The sequence below is a fragment of the Nelumbo nucifera genome, chromosome 6 (genome assembly GCF_055504915.1).
Source record: "Nelumbo nucifera cultivar China Antique chromosome 6, China Antique-T2T, whole genome shotgun sequence".
NCBI lineage: Eukaryota > Viridiplantae > Streptophyta > Magnoliopsida > Proteales > Nelumbonaceae > Nelumbo > Nelumbo nucifera.
The window spans coordinates 8,131,127-8,150,090 of record NC_142654.1 but is presented as its reverse complement, the minus strand read 5'-3'; positions in this window follow the sequence as shown (position 1 = coordinate 8,150,090).

Here is an 18,964-nt window from a genome sequence, read left to right as displayed (position 1 = left end):
GTGGGTTTTAAGTTCAAAACCCACCCTACCTTTGAATAAGGAAGGTAGGGGTTAGGGAGGGTTTTGCATCTTCATTTATGGGGAGAGTTTGGATTCTTAAAATCCAACAACCTGCTACAAGTTTTGGGGTGGGTATAGGTTAAGAGGTTTAGGGAAATAAGTAGAGTGTAGAATTTACCAAACCCACCCTGAACTTGCCTCATTGTCATCCCTAACTGGATCATGACCCGACTCAAATTTGAATCCAATTCTATTTTGTCGGATTTTGATATTTCTTTACAAAATTTCAAATTATATATTATGGATTAGTTGACGAGGCCTTGTGCAATGCTCAAATGTGTGAAGCAAGCTTACAAAACAAAACAACATGCAATAAAAAGACAACAATAATGGTACACGAATTAGTAAAAATGCACTATGTATTGCACTAATGTGTTAAGTACATATACATAGTTTATGCATCAGAGGCCCTTGTGCTTAACCTTTACATTTTAGTTCCCTTATGACTTCCCCTAAAAGGGATATTAAGCTTTTATCTAATAGAATAATACATTAAAATGTTGAAAAAACATAATGATAATTACAATAACACCATTGACACTTATAATGTCCCACTAAAGACATACAAGATGACACTCGAATGGCATGTTGATGGCACAATTGAAAAAAATGGTTAGAAAAAAAATGCTTGTTTTTTTTTTTTGTTTTTCTCACTATATACTATTTTATTTCCTTTTTTTTTGTGCGTGTGCTAACAATTTGTTGAATTTTACATACATATGAGAATTCAAATTGGATTGAATCAAATTTAGATATATGACATTTTTAATGGATTCAAATTCAAATTGACTTTATTAGATTGATCCATTAGATCAATAGACCAGATCAGATATAGGATTTACATTATTGGATCAGATTTGATCCAATCCATTTGCATGTCTAACTATTTAGACCGAATGGGATTGCATGTGTGCATAGAGATTTTGCCTTTAAGATATCTAGGCTCATTTTTAAATTTGATCTTCATTGATGAGTATCAATTTTAGAATAGGCAATACATGGAATAATAAGAATTAAAGAGTATGGATAATTTGAACATTGATGATATGTAGTGGTTTTTAGAGTCGCCAATGCAATATATCTATATCTATATCTATATATATGTAGATAAATAGAGAGATAGAGATAGAGGGGGGTTAATTTTTGTGTGTGTTTTGTTTCTTGGACGTTTTGTGATAGGCAGTTATTAAAACACTGCCATCATTTTTATCATCATATTTATCTATACACATTGATATCCACAAAAGTGGGTTTTGATTTATATCCACAAAAGTGGGTTTTTATCAAAACAATGTCAATAAATGACTTATCAAGTACTTTTATTGGTTTTGAAGACAAATCAAGAAAAAAAAAGCTAAATCAAACACAGACATAATCATCATCATCATTATTATTACATTATTATTATTATTGTTGTTGTTGTTATTATAATTATTATTATTATTATTTACAAATTATTAGAACAAAAAAATTAAAAAATCTGAAGAAATGCTCAATCTCAATGCATTTAGCCTATGTTTTTTAAGAGTATGTTTGGTTCACAGTTGTGGTCGAAATTAGAATCAAAATAGAAATCACTTAAAATCAGAAATTAGAAAAAGATATATATATATATATATATATATATATATATATATATATATATATATATATATATATATTCCTCCCATATGCTTGGTTCAAACAGAAATTGGAATCAAAACTATAATTAGTTGGAATGGAACTTTGATCCCAAGGGAGGGGAGGAAATGGCCATTCCTAGGGGAATGCCATTCCACTAAAAGTGGGGATCAGATTTCAATTCCGCCCAAGCAAACGGTTGGAACCAGAATGAACTTATGAACCAAACCCCTATTCGCATGAATCAAATGGTCCCTAGGAATTTTCCAATAACTTTCATTGCCTCTTACATTCTGTCGAACCAAACACATCCTTATTCAGAATTAATGACTCAAACATTAGGCACAAATAGATGCAATAGAAATAAATTAAATTTTAGGGATTGACACCAATGTTTTAAGACATGGATTGGACTAAAAAACGGAATTGCCACCAGGTCCTAGTTTTATTGGTTAACCAGGTAGTTTGCCCGTTCAACCCATTAAAAACCACCAAAGCCATACTACCCATAAATTGTTCTCACATCCACTTGTCATATATTGGGAACATCTCCATACACAGCTATAATTACTCGTGGATAAAAATGTAAGAACAACTCGTGAGTAGCATTTCGAGCCCCCATCTGATTGTAAAATCCAGATTGAGTGAGTCTTAAAACACTGAATGGCACCTTGGTAGCTGTGTCCGGTTCATTGTTCATTTCGAGTTTCATCAAATTCAGAAACAGGAAACCGCATTTTAAAATCTCTCATTAGAGATGAGGAAAGAGTTTTCAATGATGCAAGCTTGACACTTGAAGTGACACAAAGCATTGGTTATATATTTTTCAAAAGTGAAACCTTGCAAGTCTTCTGGCTTTGAATGGTTCAAATGCACAATTATGATCGGGAAACATCCGAAGATGGCTTCCCGTGTTTTCAGAACCAGTTTACCACCAACCTGAGACATCTTAATTTAGGGTATATTTGGTTCTACATTTATCAGATAAATGTTTTATACGAATCTTTCCTTGAAAATTGAGATAAAACGTTTCTCTTTAGAAGATCGGGACAAATGGCAGTTCAGCATCATTAGGGGTTACTAGGCACCACTCGGCGTTATATCTTATATGTGCTGAATGGTAAATAAATCATGGTTTTCAAAATCGGATCAGATGGGACCAGAAAACCGGAAACCAGTTAGGTGATCGGTTTTGTTTTACCTCAGAATTGTTATTTTCCCCAAAACCGTTGGTTTGATCAGCAAATCATTGATTCAAGTGGTTGAACCGTTTGAATCATTCAATGATTTGGCTGGTTTTTATTTTATTTTTTATTTTTTTGCCATAATGGATCATCCATTCGGTTCGAACGGCCAGACCATTCACCCCCGGAACCGAACCCCTGACCAATTCATTGTCTGAATCGATTTAAAAAACCTTAAAATAAATGCTTGGGCATTGGAGAAACATCCCTCTAATGAAGGCTTTTTCATATTACCCGATTTTTTTCTCAGCAAACAAAAATAAATAAATAAATTAAGCTCCATTGGAATAAAACACCTACTTGACACTAAGTTGAAGCCATTTCTCTTATAAACGGTAATAGAACCAAACGCTATTTTAGAGATAGATTTAACTCGATAGTAAAATTGTTGTTTCTAGATAGAATGATGAAACAAAAGGATATGTAGATTTGCTAATTAGCATTCAAAGCCAGAAGATAGTGTTTGGTTGGATGACATGTTTCTAAAATTAGAGGCAAAATTTACTGAATATATAACTTGAAAAAGCCAAATTCCATAAAAAAAGTAATTAATAGCTTATTATGTGAATCCAAATTGTGTATTTCTTCCCCTTCCTACATGGGTCTGACTTCTGAGTCCTCGTCAATAATTTTTGGTTGGATGTAAAATTCTTCACAGCCTTGAGCCTTAAAAATTGTAGCTTAGGTTGCGTTTGGAAATGATGCAAATAAGTGTGAATGCAAATTTGTAGAGTGTAAAAGTTGGATAAGTTTTGTATTGATAAATTTACCTTCTTACCAAACAGACTTTTGGCTATAATGGATGCAAAAATGAATTCCAATAAAGCATATGCTTTTTTTTTTTATCAAAAACCCACTTGAATGCAAATTTACTTCTTTTTTATTGATGCACTTTTACATCTTATTATCAATGTAAATATGCATTGGTATGTTATTTGTCAATGCATAAATGTAATGTTGCCAAACACAGGCAAAAGTGAACCAGAGTGCAAATTTACCTTGAACCGAGATTTACACTCCATTTAGATCGTTTCCAAATGCAGCCTTAGGCTCAGTTTGAAAGGAGTACAAATGCAAATATGTACAATGCAAATACATACAAAAATAATACAAATATAAGGTTTTACACTCTACATATTTGCATTTGTACTCCTCCCAAACTGAGCTTGGAAAGAGTACGAATACATACAAAATATCAATTTGGAAGGAGTATGAATACAAATATGTACAGTGCAAATACATATAAAATAGTACAAAATACAAGGTTTTGCACTCTACATATTTGTATTTGTACTCCTTCCAAACTGAGCTAAAGAGTGCAAATGCAAATATGTACAGTACAAATACATACAAATAATATAGGGGTGGCAACGAGCCGAGCTTTTCACAAGCTGCTTAAGCTCGGCTCGTGAAAAGCTTGGCTCGACTCGATTTCAACCGAGCTCGAGCCCAATTCACTAGCTCGATTATGAAACGAGTCGAGCTCGCAAGCCAGCTCAAATATATATATATATATATATATATATTATAGAAAATAATATATATAATAAAAATACTATAATTATTAATTATTATCATTCTTATATTCTTAAATATCAAATAAAAAATATTTTCATATATAATTTTTTATTTTTATAAAATATTTTTTCTCAAAATCGAGCTCGAGCTTCTGAATTTTTGACTCGAGCCGAGCTTGAGCCTTGTAGAACAGTCTCGGGCTGAGCTTGAGCCTTATACTATTCAACTCGGCCGAGCTCAAGCCTTATACTATTTGACTCGGCTCAGCTCGAATCCACCCCTAAAATAATAGAAAATGTAAGGTTTTGCACTCTATGTATTTGTATTTGTACTTCTTCCAAGTTGAGCCTTAGATGCAAGTCTAAGCCTATCCAAATTAGGGGCTTCAAAGGGGTCATATTTTAATCAGATCCTTGCTTATCTTTTTGCTAAAGATAAGATCATTGGTTGTAAATACTCTTTTACCCCACCCCATAGCAACACGTCATGTGAAGGAAGCTCCCAAGTTCCATTGGAATGGGATATGCTCCTCACACATGGGTGCCTCACAGGCTCATCCACCGTGCACTGGGAACATCTCCCGTGAATAACAACTTATAAGTATGGGAGATGTTCCCAATGCATGGTAGGATGTGCGTGTGAGGTCGGTGTGAGGCGCCCATGTGAGGAGCATATTCGGTCTCAAGTCCCAACAGCCCAATGGCTGTTTTTCTCAAACAGCCAGAAATTCCCCCTTCAATTATCTAATTTGCTTAGGGTCAGTTTGGTCCGCAGTTGGAATTGGAATTGGAATCAGAATCAAAATCTTTCGGAATCAGAATTGGAATGGTTCAGTCCCATAGTCTGTTTGATTCACATAAGAATGGGAATGAAAAAATGGACTCAGCAAGAATGGGATTTCATTCCCAAGGGAGGGGTACGGAATGACCATTCCCTCAAATGGGGGAATGCCATTCCAGCAGGAATGAAAATGGGATTCTGATTCAACCCAACCAAACGGTTGGAATCAGAATAGCTCATTCCAATTCTGATTCCAAACCCTTATTCCCGCAAACCAAACAGGGCCTTAGTTCTTAGGAAACAAAAAAATAGATTATTTGTTTCTTGAGTAACTTGAAACTGCCTTTGTCATGAAAGCTTCATGAATATACAAACTTCACTGAACCTTGAAAATATTCCAGAAGGAAGCAACTTGAAGAGATGATTGGGTGGAGATCTTGAGCTTTAGAAAAAAGCCATCCAATGGAATAGAACCTGTGAAAATAAATTTAGACCTAAAATTTATTTATGGGAATTTCATGCAGTGGATTTAGACTCCAAGAGAAAGAGAAAAAAAGATTTATTTAGGAAATAAAAAAGTAGAGAAGTATGAACTCCATATTGTAATTTCTTATTTCTTTTTTTTTTTAATTTTTGGATTGAGAAGTTCATCTAGTTGATCAACCTGATCCCAAATGCAGAAAGGTGAGGAAGAAGAGTAACATAGAGAAGAAACAAATAGAACATAACCATTCAAGCTTTTAAATCTAAGTTTTACGATTATATATCCATCAACTAAACAATAAAAAAAATCTCAAGCTTCAAATCTAGACTTGCAGTGGCCGAAATACAATAGGTGCTCAAGGAGCTTCACTCGTCAGTGAAAATCCTTGTCGGAGAAGAAGAGGGTTTTTTCCTCCCTCGGCATCATTTCTCCTTTCTCAAAAAGCGGCGAAACTCTAGCGTCATCGAAGGCTGTATCATTGAAGAACACCTGTTCTTTCTGGTTTTGGTGAGACTCGCTCTTGACTTCATTAGCATCGACGATGAGTTATTTTTGACGTAGAGAAGGGCAATGCCATGGCACTAGACCTGCTCATGGGCCGAGTAGCCTAATGGCTCAACCCATTATTTTTTGGGCTTGGACAAAATTTCAGGCCCATGGGCTAGGGCTCGGGCTTTGTCAAATAAGCTTGGCCCGATACTATTACGTATAATACAAAATATTTATGTTATATATAATATATATTTGTTTATTAAATTATTAATAAATATTAATTTACTATAGGCAATACAAATTAGTTTATTAAATTATTACTAAATTAATATAATATTAGCTTATAAAAGTGCATTTAAAATAAGACATTTCGTGTATATGTCGGGCTTTGGGCTCGGGCTTGGGCCTGCACATTTTCTATTGATAAAGAGGCAAAGCCCGGCCCGAGCCTAACCCATGAACAAGTAAGTCTACATGGCACCCTTTTCCTCTCTGAATGGTTGCTTAGTCTTTCAAGAATCTACCATTAAGGTTGTGTTTGGTTTGAAGGAAAAAGTAGGGAAAGAAAGGGAAAGGTAAGGAAACCTTTAGAAATCTTGAATAGGTTCTCTTGTCTTTCCCTTCCTTTCTCTATCTTTTCCTTCAAACCAAACATATCCTAAAGATCTCACAGAGCTCAAGAAAAATTTCAAGAGAGAGTGGCGGTTCCAGAGGCAAGGGTTGCTGCGGCGTTTTTGATGGTAGTGTTGTATGGGCGATGGAAATTCAGGCACTATGGGGCAGTTCAGTGTTGTGTAGAGATGGTGGGAAGGGAGGAGAAGAGAGAGGGAATGAGAAAAGAGAAAGAAGCAAGAGGATTAATTGGATTTCATAAAATTTTGGAGTCCAGACTGCCGTTAGCTCTGGACTCCGTCAGTTTGAAAGCCAAGAGGGAGAGGGTGTCATGCTCGATTTTAATTGGATGGGATAGAAAATTTTATATCTCTTAGGGACAGCCGATGTAAACTCGAACAAAATACAACCTTAGGAGACCTCACGGAACTAATTTTGGATCTACCACTTTTTTTTCCTACATTTCATGTATGGCAAATTAGTAGGCGATAGGTGCCCACAATTAGTGTGAGACCCAGTTACTCTCACATGTACCGGCCAGTCTTTAATCACACACAGTGTTTTTAAACCACCATTAACCCAGATGGTCGAACTATTCAGCTTGGGAACTGTTCAAGTAAGCGGTTCCATTTCACCTTTAGGCCTCGACCCAGTTCTTGGCAAAAAATTGTTGATTTGATCAGTGACTTGTTGACCTGGGCGGTTGAACCGTTGATCTGTTCAATGGTTTTTTGTTGTTTTTCTATTTTAATAATCTTTTATTTTTTAGTTGGAATGGGTCGTCTGTTCGAACCGAACAGTTGAACTATCGACCCAGAAACCGATGGTTAGAACGATTTTGATTCCAGGTCAATTTTTAAAATTAACCTTGATCACACATACATAGGTGGAATGGATATGGATGCAACTTGGGCCAACTTGGATTCGACTTTTGTCAAAATTTGAATGGGCCCAACCCGAAATCCGAGCCCAAAACAGATTGTCTGTATACAAAAGTGTAGCAGAGCCGAACACCTAACAAATGAATCATTCCCTTCATCCCTTGTATATTGAGACTTGATGCATGGAGACTGGAGAGTGGATGGTGCAACTACCTAGCTAAATTTGGATTGGTAATGTAGCCTAAGTGTCTAACACCTTGTGTTGTCAATTTGGATTGGTGTTAACTAGTGGTGGCAATTGGGCGGCTTGGGTTGAGTTTCAACCCAACCTATTTAACCCGCCAACCCGTTAATGACCCAGTTATATAAAATTAAATGGGTTGGGTTCAACCCAAACCTGCTTTAACCCAATCCAACTCGCTCAAACCCATTAATCTTATATTTATGTACTTAAAACAAAAAACTAACTCCTTTTTGACAAATAAGTTAGTCATAGTTTGGTGATAATAGTAGTTGCTATTCACACAAGTGGTGAAGGTTCAAATCACATTACATGCATGTTATTTTTATACAAGCAGCAAAGCCATTTAATTATGTTAGGGTTTCGGATTTGACGAACCACATAGGTTCAAACCGGTCAAACCAACTTGAACTATCTAATTGGATTGTCTTCGAGGTAATCACATCAAGTTCAAGAGTGGTTGAACAGTTTAGATCTAAATCAGTCCAGTCGAACTAGACCCCGCCCGAACTGGTTCCGTCTAGTCGGACCAGATCGGTTCAGTTTGGTCAGGCTAGACCCCGACCAGGCCGGCTCAATTCGGTCGGACTAGACCGATCTGGTTTAATTCGGTCAAACCATACTAGATCGGTTCAGTCAATGGTGGATTGACTTGGGTCGACTCATATCAGGTTTGTGCACGGGTTTGGGGCCAAACTGATTGGCCCAAAGCGGGTCAAATGAAGTAAATCGGACCAGATCGGATTCGGGTCAGGTTGTACGAATATGAACCAAATTGGACGATCCAACTCGGGCAAAGCAAGCGGGGTGGTTTAGGGTTTGGACCCCACCTGATCCAACCCGTTTCAGATTCGGGTTGGCCCGAATAAGCTTGTGCCAGGTCGAGCCGACTGTGTGAATAATGGTTGGACCAGACGACCCTAACCGAGCAAAGCAAGCGGTACCGAGCCATCCCATCCGAGGTCTATTTCGGATTCGGGTCGACCCGGATCGGGTTAGACCACGTTGAACTGGTCCGGACTTGGGTCAAATTGATTTGGATTTATGTTGGGTGAAGTGTGTTGATTCAAGACAAAACTAAATTTAGTCAATAATTAATAGAAAATTAATGCATTAATTATAAATTATTTAATTCAAATGAAAAAATAAAAATAAAGGTTAAGGAATTAATACTAATGTCTGTAATGGTCAACCCAAGGGTTATCCACAACCCAACCCAACCCAACCCATTTAAATGGGCGGGTTGATCACACAACCCGCCAAGTAAATGGGCAGGTTGGGCGGATTAGATACTGGGTGGGTTTGGTGGATTCAGTGGGTTGGGTGAAAAATTGCCACCCCTAGTACTAACATACCCCGTTGTGTTAATATATTGTGAAGTGCTAGTGCAACATCCTTGATACAAAGAACAGATTTCATTCACTCTTTTTGCCACAAATTTTTAACTTTGGGTCTGCTATCCTTGAGAATGCCTAGACATTTCAGCTGTGTCTTGAGAACATCTGTTGTCATTCATGGAGAGATGTTTCTGATGTATTGCCGCAATGCCTTTGGGTAAGAGTGGATAGCATTGTCATGGGTAGAAGATCCGAGCATCAATTTGCATGTGTTTTCCTTTTGTGATTTGGGGAATCACAAATTTCATTCTTGTAAGGATAAGTATAGATGGGGGAGAAAGGGAACCACCGGGTAAAAATATAAAAGCTATGTTTTAAAAAACGACCTGGAAATGGAATCATTTTGACCATCGGTTTTCCGGTTGACGGTTCGACCATTTGGTTCGAATAGACGGCTCGTTCTAATAAACAAATTAAAAAAATAATTAAAAATAAAATGGTCAAAACTGTTGAACAGGTCAACGGTTCGACCGTCCGTGTCAACATGTTGTTGACTTTTTCAACATTTTTTTGGCCAAAAACCGGGTTTGGGATAAATCGAAACCAGTTTCCTAGATGGTTCCCGGGCTGAACGGTCCGACCATCCAGGTCAACGGTGGTTTGAAAACCTTGTAAAAAAGTGTCACTTTCTAGATTCTGTTGTTTGGCACATAAAATAAAAATGTAGCTGTATGAAATCCAAAGAATAATGACTTTTCACCCCACATTCTTTCCTTTTAGCAAGAAAATAACACCAAGTCCTTAGCCAATTAGACATTCTGAAACCCCCTAACTAGGTGTACAAATGGACCAGATTCAAGTTAGAGTTAACTTTGATTGTTGGGGGCCAACGGCTTATGCTGTTGAGTGCGTGTTTAGGCTAGACACGTTCACCAATTCATGCACATGTTTATGTTTATGGTTAAAAAGAAATAGGGAGCAATTACTATTTTACCCCACTATGGTGACGTGGCATTCCCAAAAATGTTCCCAACAGCAAAGGCTGTTGACCCCAACAACCAAAGAGTTAGATATACCCATTTTCAAGCTTATTTCATTAATATCGGATAGGATTGTATACACTAATGAAATAAAACCAGTTGATGAATACCATCTGATTGATCACCTCTTTTATGATACCAGTTGATTGTCCGTAAATATTTCTAGGCCATGCTTGGGAGTGCTTAAAAATAAGTGCTTATTTGGGCTATTAAACACTTATTGGTATTTGAGAAATAAGCTTGAAATAATTGCTTATTTTAAAAATAAGGGCTTATTTTTTAAGTGCTTATTTTTTTAGATAAGGGCTTATTTAAACACTTATCGGTACTTGGGAAATAAGCCCGAAACAAGTGCTTATTTTTTAAGCCCAAATTTTCAGTTTTTTTTAAGTTTTTTCTTCCAAAATTATCCCTAGTTGAATTTTAAAATACCACTTATAAAATAATCCTAGTTGAATTTTATAAAAGTACTTATATGAAAGCACTTATAAAATTATCCCTAGTTGAAAAAATTGGGTGCCAAATGCAAATAAATACTTATTCGAATAAGCACTTATTTTTAATTTAAACACTCCCAAACATGGCCCTAGTATCATATCTTTCTAGTATCATAGTTGAACTCTTTTTTATTCTTTTTGGAAGTCCCATACATTTTCAATTCCCAACAGTGATGAAGGCAGGAATTGATCCCAAGTCTTCCCCATGATCAGCAGGAATCTTTACCAATTAGCTGGTTGACAATTGGAGATGAAGTAACTTGAAATTTGAACTTATTACTCTTTCATAACAAACATACACCAAAAAATATATTTTGTCCCTGACTTAGGAAGCTTCAGAAGATTGAACATTGTTGCACGCTTTTGATTTTTCCAGCCATTTCCAGCTCATTCATTCTTACTTTCTTAGTGTGGCATCTCTAACTTAGAAGCTTGGAATAGGGATTTAACGTCTTAATTCTTTATTTTAGTTTGAAGGAATCAAAGAAGAAAAACAAGAGAGGTAATGTTGATAAGAGCTGTGGAATAGATACAGGTGCAACTTGGGTGAGGTAAGGTTGAGAAGTTTGTCTTTACTGCTCCGATTCAGTGTATTACCAAATTAGATGGAAGAGTGTAAATACAAACATGTACAATACAAAATCTTATATATAATAGTTCTAAACCTTATATTTGCACTCTTCCTATTAACAGTGCCCATGGTTCCATTTGGGACAAGTGCAAATACAAAATTATTCAGTGTAAATATAAATATATGCAAGGTTCAAGAAAATGATAATACTCGTATTTGCACCAAACGTACTTGTATTTACACTCTTCCCAAATGGGTGCAAATGTCACCTGTGCAAAGAGTTCTCTTAGTGGGTATCTATCAATCACATAAGACTCTGCACAATACCCTAGGCGGTATTGTCATGGGGAGATATTTCCAATATGGGGCTGCAGTGTCTCGTGCAAAAGATGTGATCAGCAGATCCGAGCTCTATTTTTCAACCATCTCATCTCATTACAAATTAAGGAATGGCGTTAGGTAGGTCCACAGACTACATGGGTGAATAAATGTCTTTTGTATGAACAAATAAATAGAGGAATTCTAATTAAATCATAATTCGAATTAGTTGAATGCAATGGCTGGCTCTGGAGCCAATGATAAGGTCCCATGCCAATTATAAATCACATGAGGCCCACGGTCATAAGTTAAATGATTGTGGATCCATGTATTTTATTATCAGCGTGGAATACTATAGTTGGTTCTATAGGCTGTTCAACAGCTATTGGGTTCAGCTGTGTCAATAGACCGGTTTTGGATTGGACCCCATTCAGTCCAAAATTAATTTGGACGGATTAGATAGAATGACAAGATATATTGGATTGGACTAATCCGGTCCAAAATATTTCTTAGATTGGACTGGACCTGGTCTGTTCATAACAAATTTATATTGGATTGGATTGGATTAAGCCAATATCTAATCTATTGATAAGATAAGAATATATGTGTCAATGGATCGGGTTTAGGTTGAAACCAATTTAAATCAAAATGAATTTGAACAGATTGGACGGTCCAGAGATTAAATTGGACCGTCTAAATTGATCCAAAACATTCATTGAATTGGATTGAACTGGACCTAGTCCATTTATAATAGACTCACAATAAACTGAATGAGATTGGACAAAATCCAGTCTAATTGACACCCCTACTGCTAAACCTTTCTCGGTACTTCATACAATTCAATGATGTAAAGTTGCAATTTATCATTATCTCCTATAAGATCCCACCTTTTACCCATAATGGATGATGGATGGAAAAAGGCTATTGGGGCAAGGCAAGTAGTGCTCTTTACAGCAAATCATCAAAGAGAAAAAGAAAGAGAAATGGATCCCGGATCCACTGAACTTGTTTGCTCCATTCAACTAAGTTTAGGAGCTATAAACTCCACGTAGGGTGTTTAGTATTTTAGGAAGGTAGTTCATTTTTTTTTCTTTCTTTAGACAAACATTAATTTCTTCTATTGAATACATTCCAGCCAATGGTAGCTCATTGTACACATCTTGTTTGTGGTAGATATGGAGTTTGATATGATGTCATTTCAACCTCTGGTCAGGAGGCGACATGTGGCCCTAGCAAGGGGCAGATTCAAGAAAGCATCGATAAGAAAAAGAACAGGAAAGAGGAAATCATGAAGAGGATGGTTCAATTGACATAGAACAGAGATGAGTAAAGAAACCATGTCAAATAAAGAAGACGAGCTGAAGAAACATAGTCCTCCTTGGGCCATGACTCCTTTACATAAATGCACTCACCCCAAGGTATTTACCACTTCACAACTCCTCTCTCCCTTCTGACTTAAACATCAGAATGCCTATTCAAGGAACAGTTATAGTTCAAAGTATTGATACATGCACCTCTATATATCAACAAAGGTGTATCAATACTAAAAAACATACATTTTTATGTTTTTTTTTTCAAAAATTGTTTTTTTATAATTTTTTATTAAAAAAAAGGTTCCTAAAACATCTATAAACAAGTGTTTCAAAACCCAAAATGATACAATACGATACACCTAATATAGGGTGTATTGCCTCAAAATTTTGATCCTTGAGAACACCTTTAGGGTCTCTAATGTCTTCTGTGCTTGCAGGTCACTGGAGCCCTAGGTCTTCTAACTTTCTCCTTATTAATTGCAAATATTGACAACAACAAAGTCTAATATTTTATTCTTGTAAAAGAATAAACAAGATAAAAGAAATCACTCATTTTTTTTTTTTTTGTATTACACATTATAGGAGGATAAGGGGGTGGGGACAAAGCAAGGTGCATATGAGATCCATTGACCTTACCATATAGAGTATGTAGTTATATGATGGTTTAATCCTGCGCTTCCATGTTTGAAGGAATACCAAGCAAGCATCTTAGTTACTTGTATTCAAAAAGAAATCGGTATTCAATAACATTAGTATGATAAAGTAAAAGGTAAAACATGCACAACAATATTGGTTGATCTTTTTCCTCTTAATGCCCATGATTTTGCTAATATAGAATGGTATTTTTCGAGATCCAATTTTGTTAAGTTTGACTATCATCGAAATTGCAAGGTGCCAATTGATTGGTTGGTAAAGTTTCCGGCTAGAGTCTGCATTTTGTGCACTGGACGCATGAACCCACCAATAAAGAGTTACCGAGTTAGCATTTTGAGTTTCGGCTTTAGTTAACGGGCATTTGTCATTAGTAACTGGAGTCTGGTTGAACCGGACACAAAAAGACAAAAAATACATTAAACAACTCAAGGATTTCATTTGAACTCCTGCCTTTCCTCCGCCGAGCCTTAACTCAGAAACATCCACATCCCATAAGTGATTTCACTGTACACCGGCGTTCATGGACGCAAAATCCACTAGCGGCGGTCCGGCGGTAAGTGGTCAGTATTCTTCTTCTTTTTCTTCCTCTCCTTATTCCTCTTCTTTCCAATCTTATTCTTCTTTCTCTTTTATGAGTTCATGCTTCCTGGAAGCGAACTCTTTTATGTAAGCTTAGTTCCAATGCTGCATGTCCTTCCAATTTTATCAATGTTATTATTAATCTCTCTCTCTCTCTAACAGCCTGATTAATGGCTGCATCTCTTTCTAGTAGCTTTATTAGGAAGAAAAATAACAAGAAGAGGATTTGTTTCCTCTGGTATCTGATTTTTCCCTTTTGATTTAATTGCTTTAAAAGTAATTAGTGATAAACCTTTTGATTTTTCCTTTGATCTCTAATTTCACAGCTTATGTCTTCATCATCTCGTATTGTCAAAAGCCTCTCTAAAAGCCTTTTCTGTGAAAGCCAAAAACTGGTCTGAGTCGTCTCATTGATTCTTAAAACAGTGTGCAGATGCCAACAACATGGAAGCTTGTTATACCTTTGCCGGTGGGATGTGGGATGTGAGATGTTTATGGGTTAGGGCTCGGTGGCAGAGAAGAAGAAGAAGACGACAGAAAGAAGATTCTCTGCTTACCGCTAGACTGTCGCTGGTGGATTTCACGTCCACGAATGCTGGTGTAAAGTGAGATCGCCAGTGGGATGTGGGATGTTTCTGGGTTAGGGCTCAACAAAGAGGAGGAAGCGGGAGTTTGAATGGATTTAATGTTTTTTTTTTGTCCTTTTGTATCCGGTTCGACCGTATTCCAGTTGCTACTAACTAAGACCAAAATTCAAAATGCTACGTGGTAGCTTCTTATTGGTGGGTGCATAGAACGTGGACTAAATATAGAACTGTTTTTAGAGATATTTGGTTTAGATGTAGGTTATAAATGTTAAATAAAATTATCATCAATGCCATGTAAAGTTTAAACCTCCCCTAAAATTTCACCTAAATAATGAAATATCCCCTCACTTTTCAAATTAGACTTGAACCTCCCCTATTAAATGACATCAGCAGACATAAATAGGAGTGTCGATTGGACTGGATGTGGTCCAATCCGATCCAGTCCAATGTGAGTCCATTACAAATGGACCATGTCCAATCCAATCTAATGAATAATTTGGACTATTTTGAATCGGTTCAATTCAATGTTTGGACCATTTAATTTGTTCAAATTCATTTTAATTTAGATTGGGTTTAACCCAAACCGAGTCCATTGACACCTATATTCTTATCTTATATCAATGGACAAAATATTGACTTAATCCACCTAAATTCAATATTAATCTATTATGTCTTTTTGGTTCGTCCAATCCATCCATCCAAAACTGGTCGATTGGGCCACTGTTTTCAAAACCGGACTAGACCGTACAGTCGGACCAGAAAAACCGGGAACCAATCACCTGATCGGTTCCGTTTTCCTCCAAAACCATTGATTTTGGTCAACAAACCGTTGAACCGACCAATTAACCGTTTGAACCGTTCTAACGATTTTGACCGTTTCTATTTTTTTTTTATTTTTTTGTCAAAACAAGCTGACTGTTCGAATCGAATAGTCAAACCATTTGAACCGATAACCGGACCCCTGAGCGATTTGGTCACCGGTTCGTTTTTAAAGACCATGGATTGGACACCTTTAGACACAAACTTCCCATCCTTTAAACTCTCCTTCCGTGTTTTTTAGCACATGATATCATGTGCTGTTGATTTTTTTAATTCCAATGATACCCTTTATTACCTCTTTGCCTTAATAGATTATCTTATGGGGATACAAACCTCTCTTCACCGATCAAAAGCAAACTTGAACAAAATACCTTATTTATAAAAATTAAATCTCTGTTTTAGTTTTTCTGAACAATTTTATCTTGTAAAATATACAAACAAATGTGAAGTGGTTTCTATGAAGTCAATAGAGGATCTCTTCAGCTATTATCTGTAAAGTGGCTTTAATCCCCACTTTAATCTGGGATATATTAGTCAATTTACTTTTTCTATTAAAGATAACAGTTTGTAAATCTAAGAGGGAGGTCTAAGTCCAATTTGAAAAATGAAGGGATGTTTCAATATTTGGATGAAATATTAGGGGAGGTTTGTCTTTTACCCTAAAAATTATATATACACACATTTACACATGTGCTTTTACTCTAATACCATCTATATCTTTACCCCTTAATTTTTACAAATAAGTACGCTGCAATTCATTGCAGAATTCTAAATTCTAATACAGACCTATAAAAATTTAAAATGTCAAATACCCCCATTTTGTACATCACATATAACTTAACATCAATTCCAAGTTGACACCTGTTGAGCCTAAAAATTCTGACACTGGGATAAACGTCATTCTCCCTAATTTTATTTGCACATAAATAGAATGATGTTAAATGGGTCAACATCATTGTTGTTATTCTTAAATAATTTCTGGTCATGTACAATTCTTTTATTATGAATATAAACAGTAACTTAACATTTCTGACAAGAGGTTCATTAAGGAAAATTTTAAATAATCCACCATATAGCTATTCGCCGGGTACCCATATAGGTCCCAGGTTGTAGACCACTTGGACCCAAAACTTGATAGATCTTCTCTTCATCAAACATATTTGAAGACCTGGGAAAAATCTGATTTGGGTAAAGGATGCTGACCTGGTCCATAAATAAATGTGCATAATCATTTCCAAACCAGATTCTGGTTTATGATTGGAATCATTGGGTCTGACCCGATAAGACTTATTTTATAATTGAGAACTGGGGTTCGACTGTGATACGGGAAAAACTTGTAATATATATCATGCCTTTCTGGCAGCAAAGATTTGACAATAAACCTACTTATATATTTGATAAATTGACACATTTAGACATCATAATATAATATTATTTTATGTCTTAAGTATATTATGATGAAAGAGAAAAACGGGTATTAGATTTTAGAGCTTTATAACATGCCAATATAAGTATACTTGATTATGCAATTATATATCTATGATGTTGAAAATACTTATCAAAAAAATATCTATGATGCTGAAAAGACATTATACAGCATATGGGAAAAGATTTAACCAACCACCACTTAATTAATTATCTCTTTTATGATGCCGGTTGATTGATTATAAATTTTTTTCGTATCGTGTTTTATCGATATCATAATCTAATCCCAGTTGGTTTAGGTCTTTATGGATTTGGAACAACTAAAACCAATCCTTATTTAAACATATAATGCAGATTGTAGACACAAAGCCCGTGTAATTGAGTTAATTGGTTTGGGTATGTCCGATCTACCTGATCTATTGACAGCTAGGGATGCAAATTGATCAAATTCTGACTCGAATTCGAATTCGATCTTATTGTGTCGGATTCTAATATGTCCCCCTATTGGATTTTTGTATTAGAATAAATTGAATTTAGATCACCTCTATCTCATCTGATTATATATATATATATATATATATATTAGTTATTTATTCATTTATAAACATGTTTATATTTTAGTTTTGTATTTTTTATACAAAGAAATATTTACATATAATAAAAATAGTTGAAAAATACTTGTATTTTTTTTTTGTTTTTTCTTTATATAAACTATTATATTCTTTCTTTTAATATTTTATTAAATTTTAAAGAAATAAAATCAGATTGTGTCATATTTAAATATCCAATATCCTTAATAAATTCAAATTAATCGGATATAAGATTTATAATACCGGATTCAAATAAACCATGTTTTCAATCCAACCCAATCCGTTTGCATTCCTATTATCTATCGACAGCCCTACATATTATATTAGATCTGTGCTAGTACCAGTGATAGTGGAATTGTCGGATATCTCGGGTATGAGAGATCCATTGCCACCGGGTTGGGAAAGTACAGATTTAGTGAACGACGAGTGCCGACAAAGGCAGAAGAGTCCAACGAGAACTGGGAACGAAAAGCAAAATAACTTACAACTATCAGTCTATCACGTCGTTTCGTTTCATCCATTTTAAAACCTAAAACGGGGGTTAGCCTTTACGTGTCATACGCCTTGAGCTTGCATGCTCTCTTGTCTCTTTTCTAGGAAATATAATATATAAATGTTTTCGTATTAAATCTTTTTTTTTGGTAATAGAGTTTTCGACTTTCGTATTAGATCAGCTGTTTGGTCTGTGCTGCCTTGAATTCCAAACAAAGCAATAGCCCAAAAAAGAACCGAGTTCTATAAGATTGAAGAAAGGGACATTCAACAACAAACGCAAAGGCCCAAGCACGAACCAGACAAAGATGTCTCATCTCTCCTTTTCAAATACACTTCTATTAATTAATCTGTTACAAGTAGGTAGCCACTCCGGTCCGGCCATGATGGGTGAGATAGGCCAACCTGGTTTGAAGGTACCATTCGCACTGGATTCGGAATTTGGACTTAAGAGTTGTCATTGGTCAGGTGGTCTACCTGATGGAATCAGACTGGTTCTAGTTCTGTCCTGATTATAATTGGGCCGGAGCCAATTTTTGCTATTCTAGATTAGTTTTAGTTAAAAAACACTTGTTTTATCAACATATAAACAGTTTATTATTTAGAAAGATTTAAAAAAAACTGATCTATTTTGGGTCAAACGGGTTGATTGTTTGTTCTAAATGGTCGGTCCATGATGTTTTTAGAACTTAGAATAATTAAAACAAAAATAACATAAAACACTATCCAGGTTAGGTTAAACGGTTTAATGATTCAACCTCTAACTTGAGGTAAGGTAAAAAAAATGTAACAAGCTAAGGTGAAAAAAAA